The sequence below is a fragment of the Cyprinus carpio genome, chromosome B16 (genome assembly GCF_018340385.1).
Source record: "Cyprinus carpio isolate SPL01 chromosome B16, ASM1834038v1, whole genome shotgun sequence".
NCBI lineage: Eukaryota > Metazoa > Chordata > Actinopteri > Cypriniformes > Cyprinidae > Cyprinus > Cyprinus carpio.
The window spans coordinates 22,656,799-22,676,718 of NC_056612.1; the positions used below are offsets into that span (position 1 = coordinate 22,656,799).

General features: G+C 36.7%; 1 pseudogene; it reads right to left on the reverse strand.

The window, feature by feature from the left end:
* The window catches only part of LOC122140024, a 50,162-nt pseudogene that overhangs the window by 7,139 nt on the left and 23,103 nt on the right, over positions 1-19,920 (reverse strand).

Genomic DNA, 19,920 nt, shown 5'->3' on the forward strand with positions numbered 1-19,920 from the left:
ATAATTTATGCCATATATTATGCAATTGTTAGTTCTTTGAATTTGATTGGCTGAGCAGCTTTCTAAGACTTCTGATATACAGCCCAACAGCAGGGACTCTACTTTCCATCCAAAGGTGCGAATTTAATTTATGCGCAGTTTTGGAATATCGCATAAATCATTTGCGAATAAAGCACCATTTCCATTCGAGTCAGGAGAACAAAATCATCACCTATCCTGATAAACTAGCACTAATAAAAGTAGGAGAATTGCAAGTTATATCCCATTCCATTGTGCAAAGTCACATGACTTTTTTGATGTGCAAATGGTTTTCCAGGAATTTATTTTTGTGCATTCAGGAATTCTTTTTCGAAAAGCCGTTTCCATCTTCCATTTTGTTTTCCATTAACTCTTTTGGGGGGGGGGGGGGGGGATTCGCACAAGTCAAAAAACCTCAAGTGAGCGTAAAAACTTTTTGGGGGGAATTAAGAATTTTTTTTGGGGGGGGGGGGGGGGGGGGTCCATCACTCGTTTCGGATACTTCAAAATGCACATAAATTGGGGGGGGGGGTGAAGAAAGAACTTAGCCTACTGGTCAGGATTTTTTCAGTGACATTTCTGCAGGGTACACCAGTGGGTGGCAACAAATCACTTTTTTTTTTTAATCACTCAATCACTCTGATTGCTACATTGTATAACTGTCCCCATATCTCAGCTACCATTTTGCTGTCTGTATCTTGTCACATAATAAATAAATCAAACTTATATCATTATTTATTTATTTTGTTTGTTTGTTTGTTTGTTTATGTGAAGACAGTAGTCTTGAAATAAGCAGGATAAGGTACATTCAGCTGTTCAGTATTGCTGGTCAATACCCCCCATCCAGGTGTATTTATTCAAGACCCTTCGCTTCAGTGTTGTAAATAAACAGATGCTTTTCAATACTATTTGTTTGAATAATTTAAAGAGATTTTAAAAATAAGTCTGGAGTGAGGACTGTACATTCAGATATTCGATCTATCTAGTCAAAACTGTTGAAGCCTAAGATGAATACAAAATACACTTAGCTCTACACAAAGGCACATTATCTGTTGGAGGGAGCTGACATCATTTTCATACATTACTCCAGCGGTAGCCTAATTAGAAGCCATCTTCCACTCTTCATCCCAGTAATGAAAAAATCCCATTGCACCCCCATCGCTATAAAATGATAAAGAAGTTACCTTGAAGTCTGGAGGTATCCGACCACCAAAGCCCAAACGCTGGGGAACATTTTGTTCACTGCATAGAAACGAAAGCGGACAGGAGATTAGAGCTGGCAGGAATTGAGGATCTTGGGGATTACTTACCAAATTTCCCATCATGCTTTCTGGTCTCAGTGGCCCCTCATCACTGCTCATTTGTAAATGGACACAGATTTGCATAATAGTTATTGTTAGTGCCCTACTGCCAAATCAGCAAGCGCTGTGATTTCAGATTTCATCCCAACCAAACGTCCTGATGGATGTGCATTCATCTCGTTCTGGAGTGATGCCGAAGCTCGACATGGTGCTGGAAATGAGCTTCTGAATGACCTTTCAGAGAGCTGAAATAACAGCTCACTACAGTGGTCAAAAAAAACGCTGGGATTTAGCATGTTATCCACAAAACTTGCTTCGGGGTTTCTAAATAATATCACCAACTGTTTAAAATGCAAAGGCCACAGGTCTAATAAAATAAGGTTTGAAAATAACAGGCTTGCCTGTCAAAATTTAACTACCACCTTGTTTTGCTGTCCTTACCGTATGTATAATTAAAACCCACGGCCTAGTCTGTGGATCACATTATTCTGCTGTTTTTACAGCAAAATGACGGACCAGCTATGTAATTGGGGATCAAAATAAAACAATGTTTTTCTCATAAATTCCAATTAACCACTCTGATATTTACACAGTTTGAAGTGAAAAGCATTGTTAATTAAGTTTTCAGCCCTTCAGTGTTGTGGTCTTGGATATGTCACTACAATGGTTTTTCCCATTTAATCTCTGAAGTTCAGGGCCATCACATTTCTTCATATTACTGTAGCTGTGTGCCTACATCAGCAAGTCAGTCACTGACTTACCAGACAGTGTTTTCTCCTAAGGAAAATACTCTCAAACTTGGCTTCCAAGGCCACCATAACATCATGTAACAGTAGTAAGGAAATGTATGACCTGCATATTGCTCTCTGTGCTCCAGGGTCTTCAGTTTTTCAAAAAAAAAACAATCTGTCACTGCGTGGGGTAAAACCACCCACTATCACATCAAATATTTAATATTTTATTCTTGTAAAAAAATGTTCTCTTTGTGGTGCCGAGAATACATGGCTACTTTTGAATGGCCATCAAGGGTGAATGATGCATCCACATCTACAAAGGTTTTTGGGACCATGGCCAACACAGCCAAACCTTGACCCCTTGCTTCCTTCACATTTTTTTACTTTTTGACTGCCTACACATTACATAAAAACCCATAAAAAACCCCAAAGTTGGGACTCTTAACTTTACTCACTTTACTGTCAAAATACTGCACATTTTGAGAAAGAGAACTGACTCGCATATGTGTGAACCCAAACAACTGGTGTATGAAAGAAAGTCGAGAACCTAGAGAGCTGAAGAAGTTAGGATTTGATTGGCTGATCAGCCAGCTCTCACCTGTCGTAGTCCTTGGCAAATCTCCCCCACTGCGACTAAAGCTTTCAGATACTCGTCTAGGTTGGGTAGGGGGTGGATGTAGTGTAACGAACAACTGTTTTCTTCTAGGATCCCCATTAGAGGCTGTGAAATCAATCGCTACCTGAAAAGACAAGCAGCAATCAAAGTAGTGCTTTGACGCTAATTACTCAAAATGTGTACACATGTGCAGAATCGCTTAAGAACGCTGTCTCCTAACGGCACTGAGAGAGAGAGGTAAACAGATTGTAATAAAGCTGTAAAATGCATGCGTTTATTGTAGACATGGGAGTATGTATGTACGCAGACAAAATATCCCTGGCTTGTATAGTTTTGATGACGAACATATTAACACAATATTCCCCATTATATATGCACTTCACTGACTTTGTTTCTCATGATCATAAAACCCATGTCATCTTAAGTAGTGGTTCTCAAACCCCTTTTTAGGAGGACAACCAATAAAATAAAAGCTGGACCATGTAACACTACAAATCAGGGGGAAAATATCCATAGATTATACCCCATGTCTTGAAATATTCTCTGTTACCAACTACATTTGATCAAAAGTTAATGGATTTTATCTACAGTGCATGTACCAACATTTACTGAACAGATCACATCCCTGAAAGTAAGACCCCTCCTTTAGCAGCACCATTTTCTGTTTAAGCAAGGAAGTTTTGGTAAAAAAACTGCAGGTCTACCAGTTTGCTTTTCTAATATCAACACTTAATAAACCTGCACATTATATAAATTCATAAAACAAAGATCAGTTTAACTGAAACTAATTCTAAAAACCTTTCAGGAGACTGTACATGAGAACAATTCAGAAAGAGCATATTGTGACAGATAATGAAAGTAATGAAACACTATGTTGCACACAAAAGTGTCATGCGAAAATAACAGTGCTGTTAGCAGGTGAGACAATTATTACTTTATAAATTATGCAAAAAATAAACATTTAGAATCACACTTTGTTTTCCCTGTTCCCATTAGTATGTACATGGCAATGAATAATAAATCATGAGTGCTCTGACTAATAATAACATAATTCATTAAACAAAACTGGCGGCTATCTAATGTCAGAGAGAAAGCAAATAATAATGGATGATTCATTTTATAAATATAAACACAAATAAATTAACTCCATCAACTAAGAAATGATGAGTTGTATCTGTCTGGACTTACTGTAAACTGTATTTGGCAACCACCCATGATGTAGTCCAGAAAGGAATGCATCTTAATGATCTGTGGATACAAAAGGACAGGTTATTGTGAATTTTAGCACTTTCATGTTTCACGTTCATCTTCTTCTCATCACTTCTAATTTATGTCAGCTATGATCAAATTCATTGGGCATTTGCAGAGCTAGGATCTCAGATTTTAGCTGGATGGAATGACTTCTAGCTGTGTGAAGGTCCCACCGCCCTCCATCTACTGTAACCATCAATGCCTCTGCTGACAGCATGACACTGCCACTTTTTGAAATACAGGGCCTACGGGGAGGAGACAAGGTCCTCTAAAGAGCATCATTTCATAATGACAAAAAATATTACCTTGCACTGATTCAGAATGACAATCCCAGAGTTCTTGTAATTCTTCTTCTTGACTTTATATTTAGGGTTTATGCATTCCCACTGGACCTGTCATTGTTTCAAAAAAATAAATAAATAAAAAATAAAAACAAACCATTAGCTTTTCATCATTACTGGTTGGAGTGGGCGATCGAGACATCCTGGACAATATAATAGCTTCATTAGAATGTGTGAGATGGTGCATAATCGCTTCCCATTGGAGCAGCGAAGGCCAAAAACAAGTGCTCCAGTCAACAATAGACTCAGAAAAACAAAATTTCAGTCATAATAATGAGGAATGATTGTTGAGCCTGGAAGCGATTGTTCTAAAATAATTAGCAGACTCTGGTACTGACGCCCCTGCGGTATAGAGGATACCAGCCCAAAGCGTTCGGGACTTCACACAAGAGAATGAGGCGTCATCCAGCTGTAGCTGTGCATTTTTAGCGGAGTTACAATTAACTGACAGCTTAAAAGACAATGACTTATTGTTTTCAAAATCAGAAAGAGATGCTGGCTAATTTAGACTTTAGCAGTAATGGTTAATCACTGGATCCATTTTTAGAGCAAGCTGCGCATTGTAGACTATTTAATGGGGACTGAATACTCTTTAACACTTAAACAGAACAACATCCTCATTATTGATTATTAAGGAGGATGTGGTCATTTTGTGTGAATTTTCTAGCATAAAAATCCAATTATCCAGTTAGCGTCTAGTTTGTAAACAGCATAGTGGTCCTGAAAATGACAATAAAGCGCAAACTCCAAATTACAGAAGTGCAGAATGACTTAATGGACACAGCAGGTGGCCGGGTTATGAATTTTGATGTGATGCTTTTTGTGTGTTTGCCTGATGTTTAAAGTGCACAGCTACACAGATATTTCAAAACAGCATTTCAAAGTCTTTCCATCAATTGTGTCATTAAATTAAATCATTCTAATTATCCAATTATTCCACTTATAATTCCATTATAGCACATTGTTCTTTTGCAGTCAGTAATTTTGTTCAGTTATGTTTTTTGGGTACGTGTTACATCAGGTCCTCTTCAAATGGATTTGGTTTCAAGGAATCAACAAATCAAAGAATCGATAACTCACACAATCACTGAATCAATCCGAATCTGTCTTGTTATTTTTTAAATGATGAGAATATGTGAGAAAAATCCAGCCGTTCAGTTCAGGGATACGAGAGGTAATTCTCTACAGAATCTGTTAAAGTATAGATGAAACTAAACTGACTGTGACCCACATGAAGATCCCCTCATATAACCTCATTCCTCTTTCATCTTTCACTTTTGCTGATTACTCTTTGAACCGAACTAGTTCCTACTCATCAGTAGCTTAACCTGCTCTGAATATCTCACAGAGTGCCGTTTCAAATAAAGTCAATTGGATTAAAAAACCTGCTTGGGTTGTAGATGGTGTTCTCTGTGTGTTGGATGTGAAATTATTAAAACAAATTGATGTATTTTTTATAACAAGTTTAAAACTGTTACCTGTCTTCCATCCATCGCTGATCGCATCTCTCTGAATGTAGCTTGAAACTCCCCTATAAAATCATGCTTTCCATTTCGAGTCCCCAGTCCCCACACTGTACACTGGATGTTAAGGGAAGAACACAACAGGCTGAAATGTAATATTAATAAGGCATCTAAAGCAAATATCACTAAAGCCTATGTGCTGGTCCAGTGGTATGCATGATTTAACTCTTGGGTCTTTCACTTTTTTCATCTCATTTCAGTTGATTTCTTCTCTCCTCATACTCCCCATCCCCTTCGAATACATTTGTTTCCTCCACAGACATCTAGTTTGGATACCATTTTTTCAGCATTCCTCTGGAGCAGAAATAAAAACATATTCTGCTGGATGTGCACACCATCTACTCTTGTTGAACCCACTCTGGCTCCCTACATACACTCCACAGAGTGTATGTCACCACAAATGGCTGAAACCCGAACACACAGCATAAAGAACTGGAGCAGACTTATCATTACTGTGCCCCATGCATTCATGCATTAAACATAAAGTGACATTACAAATTAATTAAAGTTTGATGTTTTTCTGCAATATTCAGGACAACAGGGGGTTGACTTATATAATGTTGCTGTAAAAAATGAGACCAGGGCATAGTGTAGGTGCTTTTTTATTCATACAGTACTTAGCCTAAGCAATTCTGTTACCACATTTTTCATACTTTCATGATGCAAGACGGAAATTAGTTGGACAAGCACAATTTAATGCTGATGGGTGTATTTTTTTTTTTCTTGTATAAAACCTATTAAGCCAGCATATGCCAAACTATAACTAAGCCATTTGTAGCCATTTCATCAGCCTGAAACAGCGAGATTGGCTCAAGTAATGCCATTAGATGGGGTAGATAGGACTATTCTGTCCAACCAATAGAAGACAAAGTGTTAACTTAAAAATTTCTGATATTTTGAGGAAAAACAGATATTAGAAAAAAAAACAGCTTCAGTTTTTTAAAAGCCTTAAACTGTTCAGCTTTAAAAGAAAATCAAATTCTAATTCATTGAACATTTCTAATTCATCAAAAAAAAAAAAAAAAACTCAGTAATGTGTGAAACATCTGCCGGGAAATTTTAAAATTAAGCAGCAGGGTAAGAAAGTATACTAACTAAAAGAGTGGTAAAACCTTTCATAATAACTAGTCTTTCAAGTTTGAAATAATTGCAAAATTTGCTGAGCCAAGAAATGGTATCTTTGCATGCCGACAAAGCTTTTCTAGTCATTCTAATATGCTGATGCTGATTCTTATTCTTAATGATGAAAACAGTTGTGCTTTAAAAAAATCTGGTAACACTTTACTTAAAGCCTTTAATGTATAATGAATCATAAAAGTAGTTTTAAAAAAAAATCATGCCTTTAATTATGCCTTGTAAAGCACTTTATAATGCATTGTACATACTCACAAATAATTGTAACCACCGTTGATACATTATAACATTTATCAATTATTTGCTACACTATGCATTTTAAATTTGGTTATAATTATTTATGACAAGATATAATGTATTACAAGACACAGGAATAATCATAATGCATTACAGTTTATAATGCATTATACATAAAGGCTTTAAGTAAAGTGTTACTAAAAATCTTTTTGAATGGTAGTATACACAGTATATATGTTAGCTCTTTAAGAAAATGACAAATGAAGGTAAAATATTCAGCTTACAGCTGACCACAAGAGCCAATATACAAGCAATATACTGTTATGTATGTGTCTTGTTCCTCTCTGAGGGTTCTTGCTAAGATTTTATGTTCAGGGATACTGGTTCTGGTCAGTGTCCCACACTGGTGTTTTACACTGAGGCTGCGTTTACACTTAGCATTAACATACGACCTGTATCCGGATGTTGTCCACATACACATTGAAAAGACAAGTGTAAACGCATTTTTGATCGGAATGTTATCCGATCAGCGTGTCCTGGTCCAGAGGTAGTCGAGGACGCATTGTGATCAGATCACGCAAAACACCGCCCCTCTCTCGCAAACTGTCAGAAAAAAAGACGGAGAACACCCGTGTGGAGACTAGTGAGACTCTTACACTTATGTTTGATTTGTAAAATGTCCCACAGCTGAAAATACTTTTCAAAAGAAAACCCACCACTTCAGGTTAACTTTGCACCGGGCCATTCTCTGCAGTCTTATTTAAATATTTCGCGGCGGGAAAGACAGATCCAATTGCTTATCCAGATAGAAAAGTCAGTTGATGTTGGCAAGTGTAAACGCTCTGTGTTCTGATTGACTGATGATCCGATCTGCTTGATCTGATCACGGTGATCACGTTAAGTGGAGTCATAATAAGGCCTGTCGAATATCGGCAGGATCCAATCAATCAAAGTCATTATGAGTTAACAATACACATGGCACCACCACTGCACCCCTTAAGTGTTCAGCAGAGGTTCTAAAAGGAGGACACGTTTCCCACACAGATGGCCTTTGCTCTGAGTGGGTGTGACAGCACCAGGTCTGGGAATGGGGTGAGCTCCAGCTGTGAGCTGAGCCTAGTCTGTGAGTGATTCTGCAGATGGCATGGAGGATGGCTGCTTAAATGAGGCTGAGCCATTTGCTTTAATAAGGTCTGAGTTCTGTTTCAGGAGTCATGAGTGGGCAGAAGGGAAGCCACATGCAGCCGTATGCTGATGCACTATAACAGGGATCCCTAAATCTGGCCCACAAGATCCACTTTCCTGCAGAGTTTTAGCTCTTACCCTAATCAAACACACCTGAGCATGCTAATCAATGTCTTCAGGATCATAAGAAATAAACTCCACAGGTGTGAGGTGAGTTTGATCAGGGTTGGAGCTAAACTCTGAAGCGCAATGGCCCTCCAGGGCAAGATTTGAGGAACCCTGGCACTACAAGGAGGAAGAGAGGCAGACAGGTGCCCTTAAGAGATGGGCCCAAAGCATCTTATTGTTTATATGGATAGTTCATGGAATACACGGACTCCATCACTCCAGTGTAACTCTGAGCTTTAATGCTATTTTTTAAATATGCATTTAATTGACCAAAAGTAACAGTAAAGATTTTTTGTATTATTTTTAAATAAATGCTATTCTTCCTAACTTCCATCACACAATCTTAAAAAAAAATGTTTCATGGTTTCCCACAAAATATTAAGCAGCACAACTGTTTTCAAATGTCATGATGACAAATGTTTCTTGAATGATAGTATGACAGACAGTTCTTAAAATGATTTCTGAAAAAAAAATCTTAACTTTTGAACCGCAGTATACGTCTATATCTCAAAATATCTATCTATCTATCTATCTATCTATCTATCTATCTATCTATCTATCTATCTATCTATCTATCTATCTATCTATCTATCTATCTATCTATCTATATTTCCATCTGTCTTTCAGATAATTCCTGTGGGGAAAGAAATATTTATTATCATGATTTTAATAATTTAACATAAGGTACTTTAATTCAGATTCTTGTGGGAAACTACTACTTTTAATATTATATTGGTGTGCTTGAACACATTCACGTCAAACTTTCCCTGAGTAATTCCTCTCCCAATATGGGCACAGACAAATCACACATCAGTCCAAGACTGGTTTGCACACTGAAGCTAAGCAGGGAGGAGCCTGGTCAGTACCTGGATGGGAGACCTCTTGGGAAAACTAGGCTGCTGTTGGAAGGGGTGTTAGTGAGGCCAGAAGTGGGTGCTCACCTGTGGGTCCTAATGCCCCAGTATAGTGATGGGGACACCATACTGTCAAAAGCACCATCTTTCGGATGAGACATTAAACCGAGGTCCTGACTCTATGTGGGTCATTAAAAAATCCCATGGCACTTCTCATAAAGAGTAAGGGTGTAACCCCAGTGAACTGGCCCTTGTCAATCATGGCCTCCTAATAATAAATTGGTTCTATCCTCTACATCTGTAGTTGACGTGTGGTGAGCACACTGACACCGTTGTACTGTGGATGCTGCACACTGGTGGTAGTTGAGGAGAGACCCCCCAACATGATTATAAAGTGCTTTGGGTGTACAGCAATACACAACAAAGCGCTATAAAAATGCATCATTCATTGCATTTTTGCAAAGAGGGAGGTAAATTAGCAAATGCACTTATTTAAGTAGAACACATGGGAATTCCTGGTGATCCTTGCTGAAATACATGCTCACCAAGCCTTATAGTCCAGAAACCAGTGTTATCAGGCCATGTGACCGATCAGAACTCCTGCTAGATATCTGATCTCAACACACACGGTGGTCCAGCAACACTTATTGAATTTCAAAACAGTATACCACTAAAGGCAGGTTGCATAAACATCTTAGACCAGTCCTAAAAAGTTAGTATTTTTCCGTCTTTCTTTCTTTCTTTCAAGTCTTAAAAAAACATTCATAAAACAATTACAATTCAAGACTGGTCATAACTTTTTTAAGTCAGTTACATAAAGGTAGATTGGTCTAATTTGAATCTGAAAAGTAAGACTGATTACCCCTAATTGGTTAAAATATTTCTAAAGACACAGTCTTAACATAGTGGCAATGTTTATGCAACTGGTACCAGGTATACATCTAAGCCAGTAATACAAAAAGTAGACTTATGCAACAGCATCTCTAACTTACTAACCTGCATCAAAATGCACTGGAAATCTGAACATTGAAATGTACATCTGCATCAATTCAAAAATAAAAAAACTTTTCCCAAAGTGTTGAAGTGCCTTTTCAGTCAAATTTTAGTGGAATTATTGAAGAGTAAAAAGCAGACCATTTTTATCCAAGAGCAACTACATCAAATTATGAACGCAATGCATGTTCTTCCAAGCTGCTTATAAGCTGCCGTCTGCCAGGAACATGAATTGCAAATGCTACTATAAATATAAAAATAAATTAAAATGGATCTGTGTATTTATTTGTTAGTCTAAGTCAAATACACATTAATCTCCAACAGCAAGTGACATATTTTTACCTTCAGTATTCTTTCATGGTCTCCACTACAGAGTGAGTTAAGGGACGTCTTGAAGGTCTTCCATGCGGGGTTGAGGTTATTCATGATAGTCTATGTGCAGAGGGGGAGAGATTCAGTGATTCAGTGTCAGTTAAACACTATCACAAAGTGATCTTAGAGAGAAATGGTTTTCTTACCTCTGTTCTGTGTACTAGTTGCTGAGTGTTGTCATCATTTACACTGTAAATCTCCAAGAATGGATCCGACTTGCTGAAAAAAATCCTGAGGGAATAACAAACACAGAGATCAGTTGATAGCATCACAAACAAAGTGGATGGAGAATTTGGAGAATTTGTACATTTCATAATAGCATGATGCATCTGTATGTACATTCATTTAGCCCAGCAGCATCACAACTACATGAAACATATTTTTTTAGCAACCCACTGTTTATAACATCCATTTACTCTCCGCTTTCACAATACTATTATATATAAATATTAAATACTCAGGACGATCCATTTAAACTGCAGTTGTGGATCCTGTTATAAGCGATATAGGTAACAGGCAAGGATGAGCATTCTATAAGGCTGTTCTTAGACATATACACCATTCTTTCCTGGGATTGCAACTGCTCTAAATTCTACCCGCCTCTCTCATTGAAAATGAATTGTGTCCTTGCTGGTAACTTTTTTCCAAGCAGCTCCCTGTGCTCTCACCATCGGCTGCCCCATCCCACCTCTGCTGCTATCTGTCTGCTCAGAGGTCTCCTCACCTGATCAAAGCTTAATATGGTGGGGGATGGATGTTACATTACTAGCACCATACAATATAGGCCAAGATGATCAAGCCACTAAAATGACATGATAAATGCTATCAAATGCACCCTGTTACCTAGTTTATTTTAATTTTTTTTATTATTTTTCAGAAACACAGAGACTCATTTGGTCTAAATCTCTTCCTTTATTTGACCACCAAGGTGCTCCAAAAAGAGTCACAACTAACTGCTATTTAAAACATAATATTAGCACATGCCTCTCATCAATATTGACTGGTCAAAAGCAGCATACAGCTATAAAATATTTGTAATAATTGATAGTTTTCCATAATACAATATCATCAAAATCTATATCTATGTATACACTATATTGCCAAAAGTATTGGGACGCCCCTTCTAATGAACAGGTTTGAATACTTTACTCATTTCCATGAGTACAAATCTTAATGTTAAAGCATATGATGATATTCTAGGGAACTGTGTGCTTCTAATTTTATAGCAACAGTTTGGACAGGATCCTTTGATATTCTAACATGGCAATGCCTCTGTGTATAAGGCAAGGTTACAAAAAGAAATTAAGTCAGTGTGGAAGAACTTGACTGGTCTGCAGAAAGCAAAGTCCTAATCCCAGCTGAACACCTCTAGTGTGACTTTAAATGCAGACCTTGTGCCAAAAACTCATCACAAACACCAATGACTTGTACATAGACTATATGGACAAAAGTATTGGGACACCCCCTTCTTTAGAACAGAAAAAGGCACTTCCAAAACTGTGGCAACAAAGATGGAAACATAATGAACATAATACATGTATTTAAAAAATGTTATTTCCATCTCTGTTTCAACAGTTTAACTCTTATGCTTATCAAAGCTGGAATATTATAACAATTTTAATGTTTCTCTCTATTTTAATATATTTTAAAATATAATTTATTCATATGGTGGCAAAGCAGAATTTTTCATCAGTTATTTTATCTTCAGAGATCATTCTAATATGTATATGCTGGTTTATTATTATTGTTGGAATTTTTTTTGCTGCTTAATATTTTTTAGAGAATTTGATACTTTTTTCAACAGCATTTATTCAAAATGGAAATCTAACAATATTTTTTAAAAAGTCTTTGCTATCACTTTTTTTATCATATCTTTTTAACATATCCGAAGTATTATTTAAATATATATATATATATATATATATATATATATATATATACACACACACACACACACATCATATATATATATATATATATATATATATATATATATATACTATATATATATATATATATGAAGTATAATTATATAAAAAGTATAAAGTCTATTCTAAAAATATTCTAATATTCTAATGAAGTATTCTGAATCACAAGTAACATACCATGAAATACTCAGGCAAATCACAGTTTTAAAGATTTATAATATATCAACGAACCCATAAATATTTCACTTCTTTAAACTACTCTCAGCGCTTGAGAAGTACATCAAAATAAAAATAAAAATAACACACCACTAATACTGTAAATTGCATAAATCTTAAACTGCAAAACTTATTACTATCTGCTGTTTTTCTGCTGACAATAAGAAACTAGTATGCCTTTCTTGAAGTTTCCCACAGTTGCAAATTTTCCTCGGTTAATTATGCCTATATAAGCACTTCTCCTCAGAGGACAGCGGCTGAATGATCAAAACTGCACTGAATTACCAGGAGCCATTTTCAGGACTTTCAGATCTTTCCAAACAACTAACATATAAAAAGAGCCACATGCACAGAAGAGTCACAACAGACCACTCACAGCTTAGCATTCAAAGATGTCATCTACTACAGTAATGTTCTCCTAAGACGTTCTCAGCAAAGTTTCAGACGTGAGAATGAAACAGTAACTTATCAAAAGTTATCAGAGAATCTTGACAGCCTGGGTCTCTGATCTCTCCTCCAGTGTAAAAGCTTAATCAAAGTTTTAATTACACAGACGCCAAGGATATGATTTTCAATGAAGGATTATGACTTAGGAGAAGAAAAGGACTAAAAAGTGACTTAAAGGAGGCTTTTCCTGTTCTACCTTTTGACACCCTGTCAAGCAGCAGTATGAGACACTCTGTGTGAAACTGAGACACTCCTGTGGATCATTTGTTATGCTTGTATTAATCCCTCATGTTAATTTTAGTCTCATGTAATTACCCTGCTGACAAGAGTTGATTGTGTCTCCCATAGGAAAAGTTCTCTCTCTCTCTCTCTCTCTCTCTCTCTCTCTCTCTCTCTCTTCTCTCTCTCATTGGAATACACAAACTCACTATCTCTCTCTCTCTCTCTCTCTCCTCTCGCTCTCTCTCACTCTCTCTCTCGCTCGGTGTCTTTTTCTTTCTCAACTGTCTGACCGCATTTCCGAGTATGGGGATTCATCAAGGCTGAAGTTAATTTTTAACAGCATCCCTGATCATTCCTGATCACAAAAGTTTCAGTGGCTCATTTTAAATTCCTCTGTTGATCCACTCAGAATGTAATGCAAACTTTGCCATGAGGCTGTTTTTGAATGATGGGCGAGTTAAATTCGGTTTGACACTTGACAGCAAAACCCAAGTCCCAATGCAACAGAAAATGGTTGTTGCTGCTCATTTCACATGTTCATTTCTTAAAGGCACAGTCACAAAAACAGACTGTTTAATTCTAGGGATCAGAGAGATGGTAAAAAATGGTCAGAAAAAGAGAATATGATAAAAAAAGAGAAAAATGTCCTACCATTCAAAATTAGTCAGTAAGATTTTTTAATGTTAAGAAGTCTCTAATGCTCAACAAGGATGCATTTCTATGATCAAAAATAATATAAAACAGAACTTTGGTGAAATATTATAAAAATGTAAAATAACTGTTCTATTTTAATATAGTTTAATATATATTATTGTGATGGCAAAGCAGAGCCATGACAGTATTCAGTGTCACATGATCCTTCAGAAACATTTTTTACTTTTATTTTCAATGTTAAGAACAGCTGTTTGACTTAATATTTTTGTGGAAATTATAATACATTTTTACTGGACTCTTTGATTAATAGAAAGTTCAAAAGAACAGCATTTTTTGAAATATAAATATTTCACTGCCAATTTAATGCACCATTGCTGAATAAAAGCATTAACACAAAAGAAGATATTTTGAAGAATTTTGAAGAACCAAACTGTTGTTGGTCCCCATCGACTTCCATAATAGGGAAAAAAATACTATGGAAGTCAATGGGGACCATCAACTTTTTGATTACCAGAATTTTTCAAAATATCATTCACCTACAGGTTTGAAGGTGAATAAATGATGACAAAATTTTCATTCTTCGGGTGTACTATCCCTTTAAGCTTGTTGTTACATAAGATCATTTTGTATTCTAAAGTGCACAGGAGGTCTTCCTACCTTATCATCCAGCTTCCTTGCACTGAATGAGAGTTCGACATAATCGTTATTTCCTGTCAGCTCCTCAGTGGTGATCTGGAGAGATAAAGAGTGGTGAATTGTTTTCAGTAGAAGAGAAAACAGAATCAGAAGCTAACCATGAAGACTGGCATTTGTTTTATAGATCTCATTCTCCTCACCCACTGAGCTTTACATGTTCAACTACTGCTGCTGTGTTCTGTCAATGTGCATTAACAAGCTCCTCAGGCTATTTTCAGCAATTTTATTTCATAGCCCGCATTCAATCCACATCTGACTGTTTTGGAAGGTTCTTGTGTGCTATGAGAAGTTGTTCCATGTTTGCCTGGGTTCAGTACTGGCATTGATCATTCTAAGCACCTCTGTGTATAATGTGCAAAGCTTTTTAAAGGTTAGACCATGAAATGTTTGCATAAGGCCATTTGCTGGTGATGTGCACTGCTGGATGTTTGCATAAGTAGAGCGTGAGGGAAAGCAAACAGATAAATTTGGGATTTGTGAACGTGCTCACCATGATAGACGATTTTTTCCCAACTGTGTTGCCCTGTTTAAGCAGGGCTTTGGTGAATTTTCTCTGGGAGACGATCTATTTGGAGAGAAATAAGATATTTTAAGTTGGTCAGAGGCCACCTTGTTTTGATGGACAGAACACACACACACACACACACACACACACACACACACACACACAAAACACTAATATGTGCGGAACGCAGCACATAATAACACCTCGGGGAGAATTTGGCATGTAAGCTTAGTTCATAATTAAACCATGAAGTCTTATCCACTCCAGATAAGTGCTTCATTATTTAGATGTTAAATATTTATAAATAGGAGGAGAGCTTTTGGTTTTATTTCCCCTAGAAACTCCGTATGAGTGAGTGTCAACACCTCACTTTCTCACTTTATTAAACGCAGCTTATTTCAACAATTATACTCTCCCTTCCCCCTCCAACCAAAACAGACTGAATTAAAACAAACCAGATCCTCTGAGAGAAAAGTAGACCTAGAAAGTGGCTTTGATGCAAAAAGATAAACACATGAATATTGAACAAAATGAATATTGGCATCAGTCATACGCTTCTAGCAAATTCTTTACTGAGAAACTGCAAATCTTAACCATCTGGCGGAAGATCATGTGTCTGGTTTTCCATTTGCTCAAACTGCAGATAAGAGAATAGCATGGCCCATGTGGGCCGGCCGTCCTCCCCAAACTGAGCCAGCTACACAGACATCTCACATTTCAAAATTCAATCAGCCGTAAAATGTCCGGAAATGCTCTTAATGGTTGTTGGTGTGATTATTTAATTAGGAGGCTTTCATCTGATTTGGGCGCAGTGCCAGCCCCACTCTTCTCTGACTGTGTGCAATCGACAATCATGTAGAGATCCTGTTGCAAAATGATAATTGCCAAGCAAAACTAGAAAAACCATAATAATCACACGTGGCCCGCTTTAATTTTTATGCTCACTTGGCCCAGTGTGCACTCCATGGCTCCCAGGCAGTCCGCCTCTCTCATGCCATTATGACTACTGCTGATGTCGTAAAGCTCGTAACGTAGTCGCTGGACCTCTTCGAAGTAGAAGTCCAGGGTGAAGACCTTAGAAAATGTGGGGTTTAGACAGCTCCGAATCACCTCTGTCCTGTCCACCTGTAAACACACCAGAAAACAAGTATCTACTTTATGTTCAGAACAGCACACCACCATACTATAATACTAATATTTCTGCAGTAAGTGCAGACTGTGCAGGATATAACATTTCTGAATGTATGGAATACAAGACAGAAAAAATCTTTATATTCCCCACATTTGCAGTAAACAAGAGGGTTTTAGATACTTTTATCACATTTTCATTCACTTTTTTGTAGTTTTCACACTGTTCACAAGTATTCTTTTCCAAACACTTTGACTTGGCTTCGGTTGAGCTGAATTCACTTTAGTGGATGTTCAGGAGAGTCTCTACTTCGCTTAATATCACTATTCGCTTTCAAGAAGGATTTCTAAGGTCAATATCCCATCTCAGGACAAGCTGCATGATTAGGAAGTAAAAAGACATTTGACAAGTGCTGATACTCAGGACCAGATCAACATGGAGTCAGTGACCTGGGAAGTGACCTTAAGGAACTGATCAATTAGTACTGTACAAGCCCAATCCATTTCTACTTATCTTACCATTAACCAGCAAAACCAATTCTAGTTGCTTTTCTTAGTGCACTTAGCCTAATGCTCTCATCAATCTCAAATAAAGCGCATCTAAAGTCCCTTTGGATTGAAACAATCTACTAACTGACAATTACTTATAGCAGCTGTATCAAAGAATTCTGATGCAGAGGATGCAAACAAACGAAAAACTTAATTTAGTACACTCAGGAGAATATGTTTGATCATTCTCATTAAGCTCATTTGAGACACCATATAATCACCTAAAGTTAACTTTCGTAATGCTCTGTTGAATGAAACCAGTAAATGGTAATAAATCTCAGAACAAGAAGATAAAACCATGTCACTGCTAAATCCCTGTTCCTGAAGAATGTATCTGCCTCTCACCTCACACAGGCAAAGAAAAGGGTTCGTTTTATCTGACATCCCTTAGCCACCTAGTCATGGTTTAGTCTCAGTTGTTTAACTTTCCTCAGGCAGCTCAGAGACTCAGGATTCTGTTCTTTTTCATTTCAGTCTGCTCTCTGCAAGGGGTAAACACCAAGCTTGCTTGCTTCCTTTTTGACAGAGAAGATATTTTACCATTTAAAAAGATTTAAATATAATGTAAATGTCTATCATAATAATGTGTTTCATTTGTGTAAAGTGGATGTTTATTATGAACTGTAAGCTTAACAACAAAGAATAGCTCATATGAAAATTTAAATTTGCCATCAGAAGCCATCCAAGATGTACAATGAGTTTCATCCAAGATGTACAATCTTGCTTCATGCTTCATTATGGATTAGTATTTTCACTAGAAGTAACAGTAAAATAAGTTATGTGTTTCTTAGAAACATGCAGCTTTTCACTTTACAAGACGTTAATTGATGGGCTGGTGTTGTGTGGATTGTTGTGATGTTTTTATCATCTGTTTGGACTCTCATTCTGACAGCACCCATTCACTTCAGAGGATTCATGGTGAGCAAATTATGTAATGATATGAAACAAGCTCATGTATATCTTAGATGGTCTGAAGGTGTATCAGGTTCCAAATTTCAACTTCTGCTTATTTTTTATATTTTCTTGAAAATATTCTTTAAATAAATAATCATAACCTATTTATCAAATCTTTTTTTAAAATGTTTACTTCACCATTAAAATGGTCTTTTTATGTAACAGACTAACCATTTAATTTGCACCAACCATCTGGAGACACCACCATTTCTCTTTATTAAGGTCTATAAATATTTGCCTGACTCTTCCAGGTGTTTGCTCTTTATTTACAGGGGCTTCCTCGGGGCAGCTGGCACTGTTTTATTGGGAAAGTTGCATGGGCCATCTACTCAGAATTCACCTGGAGGGAATAAACATCAGTCGGGGAGGCATGGACCTCGAAGCAGCTGTTTATTTCTGCTGCTGAATATGCAAATAAATCTCACTTATCAAAGTGAAAATAGTACAGTTCTGATGATGCTTAATATATATCCGTTCTCTGTTTAATTGTTGTTTGAGCAGGGATAATTCTGACACTGCTGTCAGGAAACATCTGCTCTGTTGTACATCAGGCAACTTGTTAACCTCTCAGAACATGCCTTGTGACTATTCATCAGAAAAGAACTAATTGCCTCTATTTTGTGACATCTTGTCTATTAAAAGAAAGTAAACATTTAAAGAGCATGTTAAGCAAGCTAAAAACAGGCTGGAATCACACATGAGCTCTCTAAGAGGTTTGGGAGAAATGTGTAAACGTTAACAAACATAATCAAAGAAATTGAGTAAAATGAATTAAATCATCTTTTACGATGAGCAAATAAACTAGCTGTAAGCAGAAGTAACTCGGTTTTGTTAATCAATTAGCCATAAATAAGTAGCCTATATTTGTGTTGACAAACACTATTTAGATTAAAATACCTAATTGTGAAAAAACTAAATAGCGGATAATTCATCTAACTAACTTCATCAAAAAGTTCAGACAAAAAATACTAATTAAATTTAATTAAATTATTAAATTAAATTAAACACTTTTACTGTCATTCCAAATCATAGGAAATGAAATGCACACTAAACTGCTGAAACTGACTTATCTTTCATAAAAAATCACTAAGCAATATTGCAAAACAGAAATTGACACAAGGGCCAAGCACAATAATGCAATAATGTCAGAACAGCCAAAAATTGACCAGTCGATTTCATCGCTCACTGATCATAAATCAGCCCTTACAGGATTTTTGCTCAGGCAAATGAAAAATGTAACCTGGAACCAGAGAAGCAGAGCCATCCCAAGCCAAGGCTTTCATTCATGGATCTTCCATCACACTCCCATACACATCAACAAGCAGGTCCCACATGACAATTTCTGGCAAGAGAGGTCTGGACAAGCCAGCTTTGCAAAAAAGACGTGTGTCCACTCAGGCTTAGAAAAGTCCCTTTATGCCTGCATAAACAGGGGCCTGAGTTCATCACTACACTGGACTGACAGTCTTTTAGCAGTGAGGGGCAAAGCAGTCAAAGCATAGACAGCAGAGCTCTGAAGATACTAATTAATATTCAAGACACCATTGTTGGAAAGGCTTCTTGTCATTCAGCTCTACTTCACTGGAGCTGCTCAGATGGTGATATATATCATTGTGTTGATTAAACAATAATTTTTTAAGGCAATAGTTCAATCACAAATAGAAATTTTGTCATCATATACTCACCACAATTTTGTTTTACTTTCTTTAATGAAATTACTTTTAAATTGTTTTCTTACAATTTAAAATAACTATATATAACGATATATGCACGTATGTTCAGTGCCTGTTTTTTTAATTTTTTGCATATTTGTCATACTTAATAGATTCAGATCATCAAATGAATTTAAATATTACACAAAGATAATGCAAGTAATTACAAAATGCAGTTTTTA